Consider the following 12,846-nt stretch of genomic DNA (forward strand, 5'->3'; position numbering starts at 1 on the left):
TATAATTTATTTATATTTCCAGATATCAAAATTCCTAAAATACATTGAAACCACACCCCAGATAATAAAGACTATGTATTATTTTCCAGTTGAATTTTTTCAGTGTTTTTGGTAACAAAATTATGATAAAACAGGTGACACAATTAATCATGTGGGACATTCAAACCCAGTGCTTTTTATATATTTAATGTGACTTTTTATTTTAAAAAAATACATGTTTGTTACAGAACATTTAGAAGATATAAATTTTAAAAGCTACGGGTCTATTTGTTAATCCTTTGGAATACATCCTTCCAGAATTTTTATGCACCCATCTGTCTCTGCTTTTTTATTGTGTTTTACTTCATTTTGTAATTCTTATTATAACCTGACACGTATTACGTATTTATTTGTCCAATTGTTCTAATCTATTTCTCCCACTCAAATGGAAGCCTCTTAGGGGAAAGTACTCTGCCACTTTTGTTCACTACCAAGCCCCACTAGCCTCATGTAGTATCTGGTACATATTAAGTGTCCATAAAAGAAAGAAAGAATGAATAGTTGATGCTCACTAAATATTTGAAGAATTAAAAGACGCCTCGAAGTACAAGCCAACTGACCCAAAGTCACAATATGGCAAATGGATGGGAACTTCCTTCTTTTCCGCCTCATATTTCTTGATTTCATCTGCTATTGGCCGATTAGCCCATTAATTTGTTTGAACTCAGTCAATTAGCTGCAGGCTTGCGGATGATTCATTATACGAGAACTAGAGAGAAGTAGTGATCTGGAGGCAAGGGAAAGAGTGGCGACCCCCACAAATGGGGCTGACTGTGCGGGAGACCACTGTGGAGTGGATTAGAAAGGGGAAGTCTACTGCTGAGGTTACTGGTGCCTGTGTTCTTAATGCAGGGGTGGTGAATGAATAGCTCCCCTCAATTCCTCCATTCTCAGAATCTGACCTTGCCCTTTTAGGTGGATACAAAGCAAGTGATTCTTGATCAGCCCCAAAGGGACAGCGCTGAGGAAGCTGAGTAACTTCTGCAGTAACTGAAGAAAGGAAGATCATCATGAGTACTCTCATGTCTTTCTTTACCCAACACCTGGACGTTTTAACCACCAACTTCCCATTCACAGACAAAAAGTAATCCAGGGAGTATTGTTACCAGACAATGACTATTTTTAACAAAAGATTTAAAGTCTGATCTTGCTCTTCCTTTTGATTCTTTCAGTGAGGATGTCCACAGTATGAAACAATTCCCAAGTATACCATTCTGATGGGGGTGGGGTGGGGGCTGCAGTGTGATGGGAGCTAGAATTGCCTCTTTAACTTTTTATTCAGAAATAATTTTGAACTTACAGAAAATAATTGCAATGATCCTTACTACTCAAGAAGGAGAAAAACAACCCAACACAAAATAAGCAAAAGATTTGAACAGGCATTTTATCAAAGAAGCTATGCAAATGGCAAATGAGCACATGAAAATATGCTTAACATCATTAGTCTGTAGGGAAAGGCTAAAACCACAATAAGATGCCACAACACATCTATCAGAATGGCTGAAATAGAAAAGAGTGATATTACCAACTGTCAATGAGGACTCGGAGAACTGGAAGCATCATACATAATTGATGGGAACATAAAATGGTACAGTCTCTTTGGAAAACAGTTGGGTAGTTTCTTCAAGAAATAAACATAAACTTAACACATCACCCAGAAATTCCACTCATAGGTATTTACTCAGGAGAAGTGAAAATATGTGTCTACATAAAGACTTGTATGTGGATGTTCACAGTAGCATGACATAACAATAAAACTAAAAACAGTCCAAATGTAGAACGGATAAACAAAATGTTATAAATCCATGCAGTGAAATACTATTCAGTGTTAAGAAAAGAACAAGCTACTGATACCTGCTAAACGTGGATGACTTTAATAACATTATGTTGAGTGGGAGTAGTCAGGCACAAAAGACTGCAAATGGTATAGTTCCACCTATGCAAAATTTCTGGAAAGCTGTATACATTTACTAAAACACTATACTGGTACACTTAAAATAGGTAAATTTTATGGTATGTAAATTATACCCAAATAAAGCTTTTTTAAAACTGGGAGCATATTGTAAGTATTATTTGTACTGTGCTTTTTTCTACTCAAAACTATAACTCAAAGGGAGTTTCATATTAGCATAGGAGATGGCCCTCATTTTTTAGTGGTTATATAATGGTTCGTTGTATGACTGTGCCCACATTTAAGTAATGTAAACAGCCATGAACAAAAAGTTCTCATTTCCCCATTCCGTCCAAAGACCTCGTAGGCATACAGTTTCTGTGTTCAGTTTTAAAAGCTATAAATTTGTTCCTTCCTTGCCTCAAAATGTCTTGAGCACCCTGTGGTGGATGCTAATGGTGCCTCCCTTGTCCCCTCCACATCCACTGTTCCCATCCATGCCAAGGGTTTCCCACTGCAGGTACCCGTGAGTCTCTTCCTGAAGTCTCTCTGGTGACAGGAGCATACCGGAATCACTCATGGGTGGCCAGAAGTGCCAGGAAGTTACTGCCTTTTGGAGCAGTCCTCACCAATGAGGGAAGGAAGCTATGGACAAACACCCCAGCTCCCTCACTCTGTGGGTAAAAACACTCAGAGGTGAGGTTTCCAGCAACTCACAGAGCTCCCAGCACCACTGAACCCCCATGGCAAATGGCAGCATCTGATCTTTAACACTCGTTCTTTCTCTTCTCTGTCCCATTTCCCTACCCGTCCTCCATCCTTCCTGGAATCTAAATCCTTGTCCAAAATAAATTACTGTATCTAAATCCTTGTCCAAAATAAACCACCACCAAGAAGCGACAGTTACTAATTGGCTTATACATCTGGTACTTTCCACTTTATCCTTGTGCGTTTGTTTTTTTTATATTAAACAATCTTTATTTGAAGAACAGTACCTTACAATCTTAACACTAGCAAACTTCAACAAGAGCAATTTCAGCATCAATAAACAGTAGCTAAACTAATGAGAGAGCAATCAAAAGTGCTTTAAAGGGAGCAGCACTGGCTGATGTTCTGCCGAGGCTCTGGGCATTCAGAACCTGGCTAAAGGGAAAACAGAATCAAATCGGTAGGTGCTCCAGACCCAAGCTCCCACATTGTGACCCAGTTCCCTCCTGGGGTCCTGGCAGTCCATAGTCCGCTTGGTACATCTTTTTTCATTTCTCTGAGATGGAGTCTTGCTCTGTCACCCAGGGTGGAGTGCAGTGGCACAATCTCAGCTCACTGCAACCTCTGCCTCCCAGGTTCAAGTGATTCTCATGCCTCAGCCTCCCGAGTAGCTGGGACTATAGGCATGCACTACCACACCTGGCTATATATATATTTTTCGTATTATTAAGAGATGGGGTTTTGCCATGCTGGCCAGGCTGGTCTTGAACTCTGGACCTCAAGAAATCCACCTGCCTTGGCCTCCCAAAGTGCTGGGATTACAGGAGTGAGCCACCACACCTGACCCCTCTTGGCACTTCTGGGTTCCTGTGGGCTGCGGATGGTGGAGCCCTAGGAGCCAAAGGGCCACTCAGGAAAGGCTGCAACTTGGCCTTGCAGTCAGCTGGCTTCTGCCTGTTGTAGTCATTTTCTTTCTGCAGCACCTGGAGTGCTGTCTCAGTTGTTGCAGCGGCCATCTAGCTTTCCTGGGCTGTTCTCTCGTGGAAGAGGATCTCCCTCTGAAAACTGGAAGTGTCTTTCTTCAATTCCTGGGCCAGGTCCTGGGCCACCTTCTTGTAGTGGTTGTGGGTGTGACACGTAGTGCATGTACATGTGCGCCTTGTGAAGTCTCTGGTCAAGGTCCAGGCAGTAGGCGTCTCCTCTGTGGACTCCCCATGAGGCCCCATCATGTGTTCTCGGTGGAGATCAGGCAGAACGGGAAGTGTCAGCTGCAGCTTCAGGAGCTCCCTCTCCAGCTGTGCCCTTGCACCCTGCAGAGAGGCCTGCTCGCTGATCAGACTTTGGACTTGTGCTGTGAGTTCTTTATACCTTTGATTTCTTCCCACGATTGCATGTCTGCTTCTCCAGTCTCCCCCTAAGGACATTCGGAGTATGCACCTAAGTCACCATCGTCATCCACACTCTTCAGAGGGACTTGTGGCTGGGACGCTAGGGGACCACCAAATCCTGTTGCCCTGTTCTCCTCCTCTGCCAAGTTCCCGTCATCCGCATGGTCTCTACCACCCTCTAGCAGATGTAGGACGCTGGGCGGGGTGTGGACCAGGGAGGTCAGTCGCTTCACTCCAACGTTCATGACTGTTTCATTCCTGCCTTGGCCTGCTTCAGCCTTTCCTTCTTTGACTGCAAGTGTTGCTTCTGTCTGACAATTTCCTGGTTGGGCAGCTCTGCAGGTTGCTGATGGCCACTGCTGTCACTCAGATCATCCACAGTTTTCCCCTGATCTTCTGCCCCAGCTGTGAAGTATATGGACATGCTTTGCATCAGTCACTTAGGGAAGTTCAGGAGGCTTCCTGTTTGGTGCTTTTTTCAGAAGCTCACCTAGTTCCTGATGGGAAGACCTGCTTATTTCACTCAGAACCCTAGGCAGAGGGTTTAGAGCAATCCAGGACTGGCCTGTGGAATGAGTGACATGAGGCCCCCCACTGGCCTAGGGTGCTGGCTGCATCATGGCTCTGGCCTTTCGTTGGACCACACCCTGGATGACATCCCTTTGGGCTGGCTCTGCCCTTCTTTTCACTGCATGTCGTCTCCTGACCATAAAGGCCACCATAGCAGTGCATGCCCAGATCACCCAGGGTATCCCTAGGGTCGCTGGCACTAGTCCCAGGATTCTGTACATCCCTAGCACTGCCACCCACAGGGGGCCAGCAGCAGCTGAGTAGGCATTGTATAGCGAGCAGCAGGCCCTCCGTGGCTCCAGAAGGTTCTGCTGCTCTGTCTCCACTTGTCAGTGGCCTGTGGACCACAGTTAACCAGAACCCTGCGGAGTGTTTTGTCTCTGACACAAACAAGGGCCCACCGACCAGGGTAGATCATCGGTTGGGCTGGGGGAGGGGAGGCATCTTGTGCTCTAGAAAACTGTCCCTGATTTTGCTGTGCAAATAGAAAGTGACATTACTTAAACAGGGCCTTGGGGGAGTGGAAAGAGTTCATGGCAGACCCAAGCTCAGGCTACTCCAGGCCCCACCTGGCCCTACAGCATAGCTAGACGGTCAAAGCAGGGCCATGTCACAGCCCATGTCTACAGACGATCCTCTTCTCAGCTTTCCTTCACCCGACTCACCTTCCCCTGACTCTCAATGGGCCATGGCGGCCTCTCTGGCCCTGCTGGGGACCGGGCTCAGGGAGGAGAGGGGAGGCCTGTGACTGCCAGGTGAATTTATACAGACAGAAGCAAGCCACTAAGCATGCAGGCATCTTAACGGTATGCATAAGGCATATGATTTCATTCACAGTTTAATTAGAATGCACTGTAAGACACTAGTATCAAGGTCTGGGTTCATTTGATTGCTTGCTTAGCCAATGCAAGGACACAGTATAAATAACTTATGAGTGTTTGGAAAGACATTTAATCATTTAAGGCTTAGGTTTCTTCCGCAGACCTTCTTTAGACGGCCAAGAACACAACAGTGATGCCACCCCTAGCATATGTTTTATGACTTATAACTCACAAAAAGCATAAAACAGCAAGTCTTTTCCATGCTAAGTTGGAAAAAGTACTGTAAATTTATGGCTGCAAATTCCAACCAACATAAAAGCCTTTGCCTCTTCTCCTTCCAGCTAAATTGCATCCATGCCAGATGAGAGAGCCAAGGTATTGAGAGAAGCACAGAAAAGACATTTTTGCAGAATCCAAAACCTTCTCCTAAAATTTAGGAAAACACACACATCAATATGACTGACAATTTATTCATTCTACTTGCTACTCTTATTTCATCCTGACAAGCTTGGGCAACTGGTGTGTGCTGAATCCAAGTCTAATCATTTGAGGCAGCTGCTGAGGTGTTAACAGGTTGTCACTATGGAGGAATAAGCTCACCATCTCCAAACACTTCATGATTCTAAGGTGAACAAAGCCATCATACAAGATAAAGTAACAATTCCCAGCTCGGGTCTGAGATAAAGAGATTCCTGGAGCCTTACAGTGTGCAGCTTTTAGTATCATCTCATCTCCCATTAATAACAACTTAGAATATCATTAAGGTTTTGGGATTTTGCCGAAAGTGATAACTAAAGCTAGCAATGGTAAAGACTTAAATTTCACATCATGTTTGCCCAATTTGGCAGAAGACAGAGGAAGCATGGTAGATGGCCTTATTGGTCTTCAGTGGAAACTCCTCCAGCAAAGGCAGAATGTATTTCTCTGCCTCTTGACTTAGGTTTGGCCATGTGACTTGCTTTGGCTAATAGAATAATACAGAAATGTCAGTGTGCCATTTCCAAGCGCAAGCTTTACAAGGTTTCTTGGGCTTCTACTTATACTCATGCACCTTTGCCGTTGTCACAAGGAGAGCTTTCCTCAGGTAGCCACCGCCCACCAACCTGGACTTAGAGTGTGCTTAGTGTTGCTGGCCTGAACCCAGACATCAGTGGGAAGCCAAGCCTAGCTGAACCTGTGCAGGAAGCAGCATCACCTAGCTGAGCCCAACCTAGATCAGTCAGATCCCAGCTAACTTCTGTTTGCACGAGCTAAACAGATGCTTATTATAAATTTCTTGTCTTTTTTTTTTTTTTTTTTTGAGACAGGATCTCACTCTGTTGCCCAGGCTGGAGTGCAGTGGTACAATCATGGACTCAAGCGATCCTCCCACCTTAGCTTCCCTATTAGCCAGGACTACAGGTGCACACTACCATGCCTGGCTAATTTTTGTATCTTTTGTAGAAATGCAGTTTCACCATGTTGCCCAGGCTGATGTCAAACTTCTGTGCTCAGACAATCCTCCCACCTCAGCCTCCCAAAGAGCTGGGATTACAGGTGTGAGTCACTGCACCCAGCTCAGTTTTCCTACTGAGTTTGGAGATGGTTTGTTGCACATGTAAGAGCTGATGCCAGAGCAAAGGGGAAGTACAGGAAGCCAGGGGGAATAGTGTATAGTAGGTTTCACCTCTTTCCTTCCCTGGAAAAATGGGTGGCAACGTACAGGATATAATCATGATGTTCACAGTTGTTTTTTTAAAAGTCCATCTCACACCAGTTAGAATGGCAATCATTAAAATGTCAGGAAACAACAGATGCTGGAGAGGATGTGGAGAAACAGGAACGCTTTTACACAGTTAGTGGGAGTATAAATTAGTTCACCCACTGTGGAAAACAGTACGGCAATTCCTCAAGGAACTAGAACTAGAAATACCATTTGACCCAGCAATCCCATTACTAGGTATATACCCAAAGGATTTTACATCATTCTACTATAAAGACACATGCACACTCATGTCTATTGCAGCACTGTTCACAATAGCAAAGACTTGGAACCAACCCAAATGCCCATCAATGATAGAATGGATAAAGAAAATGTGGCACATATACACCATAGAACACTACGCAGCCATAAAAAAGGGTGAGTTCATATCCTTTGCAGGGACACGGATGAAGATGGAAACCATCATTCTCAGCAAACTATCACAAGGACGGAAAAACCAAACACCGCATATTCTCACTCATAAGTGGGAGTTGAACTATGAGAACACATGGACACAGGGTAGGGGAGCATCACACACTGTGGCCTGTTGGGGGTTGGGGAGCTGGGGGAGGGATAACATTAGGAGAAATACCTAATGTAGATGACGGGTTGATGGGTGCCGCAAACCACCATGGGTCGTGTATACCTATGTAACAAACCTGCACGTTCTGCACATGTACCGCAGAACTTAAAGTATAATAATTTTTTTTAAAAGTCCCTATAATTTGGGAAGAGGGCAGTGGCTCATGCCTGTAATCCCAGCACTTTTGGAGGCTGAAGCAGGCAGATCACCTGAGGTCAAGAGTTTGAGACCAGCCTGGCCAACATGGCGAAACCCTGTCTCTACTAAAAATACAAAAATTAGCTGGGTGTGGTGGCGCGTGCCTATAATCCCAGCTACTCAGGAGGCGGAGGTAGGAGAATTCTTGAACCCAGGAGGTGGAGGTTGCAGTGAGCCGAGATCGCACCACTGCACTCCAGCATGGGCGACAGAGTGAAACCTCATCTCAAAAAAAAAAAAAAAAAGGTCCCTATAACTTCTTCCAAGAATATCCTAACTTCTGAGTCCCATAGTTGGACTATTCCAAGATGAATCCTACACAGTCGGTCACAGTAATGGTGGGATTGAGGCCCAGTGCCCACAGTGGTAACCTGCTCATGTCACAGACTATATGGCCTCTTTGCCCTTCGTATCCCACTCCCCACTCCGTCATTGTGCTTCAGAGCATCCCTGCCCATATAAATACTCACAACCCAATTTTTGACCAAAGCTAAGTCTCATTGTAACAAAAAGTAGCTAACACTCACTGAACACTTGAATGTGCCTGATGCCATGACACACAGGTAACTTTACTTCTCAGTGCTTCAGTTTTCTCATCTGTAAAATGAGGGTAAGAATAGTGCCTACCTAAATAAACTAGAAAATCTAGCAGAAATGGATAAATTCCTGGACACAAAGGCCCTCCCAAGACTGAACCAGGAAGAAGCTGAATCCCTGAATAGACCAATAACAAGTTCTGAAATTTTGAGGCAGTCATAGACTACCAATCAAAAATAAAGCAAAACAACAACAAAACAAAACAAAGCAAAAAAAACCCAGATGGATTTACAGCTGAATGCTACCAGAGGTACAAAGAGGAGCTTGTACCATTTCTTCTGAAACTATACCAAACAATTGAAAAGGAGGGACTTCTCCCTAACTCATTTTATAAGGCCAGCATCATCCTGATACCAAAACCTGGCAGAGATACAACAAAAAAATAAAACTTCAGGCCAATATCCCTGATGAACATTGATACAAAAATGCTCAATAAAATACTGGCAAACCAAATCCAGCAGCACATCAAAAAGCTTATTCACTATGATTAAGTCAGCTTCAACCCCGGGATGCAAGGCTGGTTTGACATATGCAAATCAGTAAATGTAATTCATCATATAAACAGAACTAAAGATAAAAACCACATGATTATCTCAATGGATGTGGAAAAGGCCTCCAATAAAACTCCACATCCCTTTATGTTAAAAACTCTCAATAAACTAGGCACTGATGCAACATACTTCAAAATAATAACAGCCATTTATGACAAACCTACAGTTAATATCATAATGAACAGACAAAAGCTGGAAGCATTCCCCTTGAAAACTGGCATAAGAAAAAGATGCCTTCTCTCACCACTCCTGTTCAACATAGTATTGGAAGTTCTGGTCAGGGTAATCAGGCCAGAGAAAGATATAAACGGAATCAAATAGGAAGAGAGGAAGTCAAACTGCCTTTGTTTGAAGATGACATGATGCTGTATCTAGAAAACCATATTGTCTCAGCCCAAAAACTTCTTGAGCTGATAAGCAACTTCAACAAAGTCTCAGGATACAAAATTAACGTGTGAAAATCACAAACATTCCTATACACCAACAATAGACAAGCAGAGAACCAAACCATGAATGAACTCCCATTCACAATTGCTATAAAGAGAATAAAATACCTAGGAATACAGCTAACAAGAGAAGTGAAGGATCTCTTCAAGGAGAACTACAAACCACTGCTCAAGGAAATCAGAGATGACACAAACAAATGGAAAAACATCCCATGCTCAAGGACAGGAAGAATCAATATCATGAAAATGGCCATACTGCCCAAAGCAATTTACAGATTCAATGCTATTCCCATTAAACTACCATTGCCATTCTTCACAGAATTCAAAAAAACTACTTTAAAATTCACATGGAACCAAAAAAGAGTCTGTATAGGTAAGACAATCTTAAGCAAAAAGAACAAAGATCTGATTTTTAGTTTTGGGTTTTACATTTAAGTCTTTAATCCATCTTGAGTTGATTTTTGTGTAAGGTATAAGGAAGGGGTCCAGTTTCAATTTTCTGCATATGGCCAGCCAGTTTTCCCAGTACCGTTTATTAAATAGGGAATCCTTTCCCCATTGCTTGTTTTTGTCAGGTTTGTCAAAAATCAGATGTTTGCAGATGTGTGGTCTTATTTCTGAGATCTCTATTCTGTTCCTTTGGTCTATGTGCCTGTTTTTGTACCAGTGTCATGCTGTTTTGGTTACTGTAGACTTGTAGTATAGTTTGAACTCAGGTAGTGTGATGCCTCCAGCTTTGTTCTTTTTGCACACAACAAGCTTTCAATAAATTCTAGTTATTTTCCAGCAAGACTTGCTTATCCTTATTACTATCAGGCTTCTAAGCTGCATCTGCTAGGGTTAAAAGAACAGGGTAGAATTGAGGAAAATAAAGAGGTAAAAGAGAATGAAGAGAAAAGGAGTACATTTCATCTTCATTAAGCCACTTTAAAATTCTCAGCCTGCTGATGGCAGTGCTGGCTAATCAGTGAGCAGGTAGAACAAAAGGAACAATAAAGCATTCTCTGTTAATTGTATTTAGTTAATGAAGTTCTATCGCACTTAGGGCAGGAGAAGCCTGGGAACAAGAGAAGATAAAAAAGGGGTCTAGGGGGAGAGGCTGGTTAGGTTGTGCTCCTTGGAGTATAGGTCTAAGGTATGGGAGGCATTTTCAAAGGACTGTGTCCAAGAGAGGATACATTGTTTGCAACAGGGCTCAGCAGGGTCTGGAAGACTTCATTTAGATGTGCAGAGGACCAGGGCTCACTTTAGATGGTGCCAGAGCACTCCTTGGGGTACCATGAAATAGGGCACGAAAACCTAGCTTTTGAGGGGGACTTCAGGACTCAGTCAAGGTGGAGAAGGGGATGGGTCACTCAGTTGGTATTAAAAACTAACCATCCCTAGCAACCCAGGTAAAAGTGGGGACTACCCAAAGGTGGCTGACGGACTGACTGCTTGCCAAGGAATTCTCCTTCAGTGATGTCATCCCTCCAGCCTGCCCTTCTATAACACAGCCTCACTCCAGACCTTCAGTCACACTGTGGCAAGGGCAAGGGAGGGAGGCCAAGCCCCAGGAGCTCTGGCTATACCCTTTTTTGTTGTTGTTAAAGAAACTTTTGTAGAGATAGTGCCCAAGCTGATCTTGAACTCCTGTCCTCAAGCAATCCTCCTGCCTCAGCCTCCCAAAGGGCTGAGATTACAGACATGAGCCACCATACCTGGCCTGGCCATACATGGTAGAGGCAGCTATTTCTGCCAAGCATGTAAGTCACCTAAGCATGGGGTGCTCGGGACAGGGCCCTGTGAAGTCACACGGCCTGCTCCAAATTCCACCTTTGATGTTGCCTAACTGGGTGATGTAGGGCAAGTGACAACCTCGTAAGACTCAGTTTCCCCATCTGTAAAATGACAATAATAACAATCCCACCTGTATAGGGCTGTTGTGATTATTAAATATGACAGCAGATGCTGTGGTCATCAGTTCTCCAATGTTGTATATTGGCTTTTCCCCTCTTGAAAATATTTTTTGCTTGGATAATAACCTAGTGAAATATTGTATCTCAGAGTCCTGTGGCAGTTCCTGTTATTGTTTAGTTTACAATTGCATTTTACTGAAGTAATTTATTTATGAAAGTCAAGCACAGGGATGTTTTATCTAACAGGAAGGACAGAGGAAGTGAGAAATAAATCTTTGGCCTCAAAAGACAAACCTACAGCATCATGATAAGACTTCAGTATTTATACCTGGAACTATGCACTTCTTTACTCTGTCATCATTATTCTCAAGAAAATTCACATCTAATGCTCTTTGGTGTTTATTTAACATGCATTTATTAGCTGTCTGCTCAGGTAAGGGTCTTTGCTAGAAGAAAAGAGGTGAGGAATAGGAAAGACAGACCAATCCCAGGCCTTCCCAAAATAAAACAAGGGATAGAGACATTGATCACAGAATCACATAATGATGCCAGACATGGTGGCTCACGCCTGTAATCCCAGCACTTTGGGAGGCTGAGGCAGGTAGATCACAAGTTCAGGAGATCAAGACCATCCTGGCTACCACGGTGAAACCCTGTCTCTACTAAAAATACAAAAAATTAGCCAGGCATGGTGGCAGGAGCCTGTAGTCCCAGCTACTTGGGAGGCTGAGGCAGGAGAATGGCATGAACCCGGGAGGCAGAGCCTGCAGTGAGCTGAGATTGCGTCACTGCACTCCAGCCTGGGCGACAGAGTGAGACTCCATCTCAAAAAATAATAATAATAATAAAATAAAATTTAAAAAAAACATGAATCACATAATGATTATTTTACATGATAGGGAAAAGAATATTGTGTAATATGAGTAAATACCAAAGGATTTAAATTCATGGAGGGAAGGTAGACAGCTTCCTGAGAGAACTCTACATTTAAGTCAGAACAGGAGGCATCCATCCAGGGTCCAAATTAAGAAATAGAACAGCAACATATTGTGCAGAGATAGTTCTCTAACATTTTTCTCTCTTGTTCCTCTTACTCTGCAAGGGTTTGCTTTCTCTGAGAGCAGTTGTGTCTACAGGGCAGCTAAGGCCCAGATCCCAGCCCAGAAAGAATGTGTAGTTAGAGCAGTGGTGAACCTCACAAGCTTGAAATCAGGTAGCCCTGGGTTTAAACTCCAGCAACACATTCAATAGTTCTGTGGCCTTGGGTAAGTCAGTTTATCTCACTCAAATTCTGTTTTCTTACTTGTAAACAAGTGTAATGATATCTTACACTTAAACAGTGTTGCTGTGGGTTTAAATGAGATAGCTGAAAACAACAGTGTTAATTTTGCTCATGAATCTGTTATAGGGGCAGG

At 43.3% G+C, this 12,846-nt stretch overlaps 1 protein-coding gene across 6 annotated transcripts in view; it reads right to left on the reverse strand.

Annotated features, from left to right (window-relative positions):
- Window positions 1–12,846, reverse strand: part of RIN2 (Ras and Rab interactor 2) — a 250,681-nt gene that overhangs the window by 194,269 nt on the left and 43,566 nt on the right. The window lies entirely within an intron of this gene.

The sequence above is a fragment of the Trachypithecus francoisi genome, unplaced genomic scaffold, assembly GCF_009764315.1.
Source record: "Trachypithecus francoisi isolate TF-2019V2 unplaced genomic scaffold, Tfra_2.0 Lachesis_group21, whole genome shotgun sequence".
NCBI lineage: Eukaryota > Metazoa > Chordata > Mammalia > Primates > Cercopithecidae > Trachypithecus > Trachypithecus francoisi.